This window comes from Emiliania huxleyi (assembly GCF_000372725.1).
Source record: "Emiliania huxleyi CCMP1516 unplaced genomic scaffold EMIHUscaffold_57, whole genome shotgun sequence".
Classification (NCBI taxonomy): Eukaryota; Haptophyta; order Isochrysidales; family Noelaerhabdaceae; genus Emiliania; species Emiliania huxleyi.
In genome coordinates this window covers 174,974-177,668 of record NW_005197722.1, presented here as the reverse complement: position 1 = coordinate 177,668, position 2,695 = coordinate 174,974, and positions in this window count along the sequence as shown.

The following is a 2,695-nucleotide window of genomic DNA, read 5'->3' as shown; positions in this document are numbered from 1 at the left end:
TTGCTGAGATCAGCAGGAGGATGTACGACGAGATTAGGAGCAGCAGGGACCCGAGGGACCATGTGGAAGACGGCTAGTGCTAGTCCCCCATCGGGAGGACGACCCCGGCTAGTCGCCGACCACACCCACAAAGAACCCTGCACAAAGACCGCAGGGCGGGGACCTGTTCCTTTTTACCCATCTCCTAGTAGAGGTGTCCGTGTTATTTATTTATTTATCTCGCCCCGTGTTCGTGAGGGCGCTACCTTGTTGTAGATATCAAGGAGTGCGCACATGCATTTTTGCGGGGAAAAGTAGATCCGCGCGCGCGCACGCTAGAGGCGGCCGAACGGGCCGCGCCAATCATTCGCCTCCCCTCCGGCGCTGGCACCCGCCCACGCTCCCGTTTCTCCTGACTCCCCAACACAGTACACACGACCCGAGCCGCGCTGAGCGGCGCTGGTGAGCTCGCACGCGCCATGGCCATCGCTGCTTCCGGACTCGACGAGCCGCCAGACTCGCCCGCTCCCTGCGCCCCGTCGTGGCCGGTCGGAGCGGTGAGGCTGCCCTGCTCGGCCGGCGCGAGGTGTCGAACGGTCCTCTGCCACCGCAACCGCGCACGCTAGAGTATGCGCGAGGGAGGAGGCGAATCCGATGGGCGGCGGCGACCGCGCCCGCGCCCGGACCGCGGCGCTTCGCGGCGGGTAGGCCAATTATGCGACGCAGTGCGCGCGCTCCTCGCCGGCCTCGTGCTCCCTCGCCGCAGCGCAGGCCTCGGTGGCGGAGGTGGCGGAGCCAGCGAGCGGCCAGATGGCGGCAGCTGCGGCTGCGGTGGCGGCGGAGAAGGAAGCGACGGGCGTCGTGGCTATCGGAGGTGACGGTGGTGGCGTGGTCGAGCTCGGAGGCGTGTGATGGCGGCCGGCTGATCGCCCTAGGGGCTCAGCATTATCGACGCACCTGCGGTCGGGAGCCCAACTTCAGCGCTGGTATAGTTGTGGTTGCAATGGATCTGGCCCCGGAGACTTGCACGCGGGGCCAAGCAGGGTATCAGTGGTAGCCGAACGCTACCACGGCGCCGCAGGTCCACCCACGGCAGTCGTACCAGGTCTCCAAAGTGGGCGCCACGGCGAGAGGCGCGTGGGCGCGCAGCCGGAAGTGAGGGTCGGGGCGGCCATCTGGATGGCGCGCTGCCCGGCGGGTAGGGGTGTTGGGCGGGGGAGCGCGTCGATTGGGCGGCAGCGCGCACCTACATAGCCTGGCCAGCGTCGCGCATGAGAGCGAAAGCGAGGCCTGGAGAGGCGCTTCAAGCGAGGCTGGCCTCTTCACGGGCCTCGGCTGGCGAGAATGTGGGTCGCAGACCTAGGTGTTAGATATGTATCCAGTGTATCCAGAACTTGGGTGGATACACAGTGTATCTAGTGTATCTCAACTCTCGGAAGCTGCCTACACACGCGCCCTCTCCGGCTCTCGCTCGCTCATGCCTATCTACATGTCCATGTACATGTGTACATGTACATGTTGTTGTTGTCGGGGAGAACCAAACTAAGCCATCACAATTGCAGCCGGCGCCGCCGCGGCGAGGGCCGTGGCGGCAGGCGCCGGCGCAGGTGCCGGCGCAGGCACAAGGGCCGTCGCGCCTGCGCCGCGCCAGTGGGATGCGCCGGGTAATCTGAAACTTGGGATTCACGACTGCGTCATTCAAGCAAACGAGGCCGGGGATTCCGAGTGGGAGCTCTCCTTGAGCACTTGAGCACCGGATAGGGTCGATTCCGCATGGTACGGGACCCCTTAGGACCAAGTGCCGCAGGTGCTCGCTCTCTGCGTCTCTGGACGAGGTGCACGCTCGCGTCCGGGTAAGCTGAAACGAGAAATTTGCGCGCCCGGGTAATCTCAAAGAGAAAAGTTAGCCGCCGGGTAATCTGGACGAGAAATTTGGCCGACCGGGTAATCTGACATGAGAAAAGTTAGCGGCCGGGGAAGCTGAAACGTGAATTGTGGGAGCTGCTGAGCAGGAAAATATCGTTGCCGGGTAATCTGGACGAGAAATTTGGCCGACCGGGTAATCTGACATGACAAATTTTAGCGACCGGGTAAGCTGAAACACGAATTGTGGGAGACTGGGTAAACTGGTTTGACGGAAATCGCGCTAAGCAGGAAAATATCGTTCGTCGGGTAATCTGCCAGGCGAATCTCAAAACCGGGTAGGAATCCTAATCTGAAATTTATCTTCGATCTTCTCGCGTCGGCGAGCGCGCGGGCCAGGATGGGCGAGCCGGTCCCGCCACGCTGGACGGGCCAGCGGCTGGCACGCGCCGGCCACCCCGGCGGCGCGGCGGCCTCATCGCGCTCGTCGTCTGCGAGGCCACCGCTCGGCGTCGCCGCGTCCGACGGCGATGGCGCTTGGCTGTGAGGTGGGATGGCGGCATGGTGCGCGCGGACGTGGGGGTGGTGCGGGATGCGCGTGCCAGCAAGCATAGTTTCACCTCTACCCACCCCGCAGGCGCGCCGACGTGCTGCCCGAGCGCGTTTGGGGGCAGCAGCAGCTCCTCGCTAAGCGCCTTCGGAAGGTGCCACACCCCTTTCCCAGCCGCGCGCGAGTTGAGCTCGGATTTGCGCTCTTTTTCGCACACGCCCGACGCTAGTAGGTGAGGATCGACCATCCTCCGCTAGCAGGGCTTCGTCGGGCGCGTCTTCGTCGAGCGGTGGTGCATCTCCC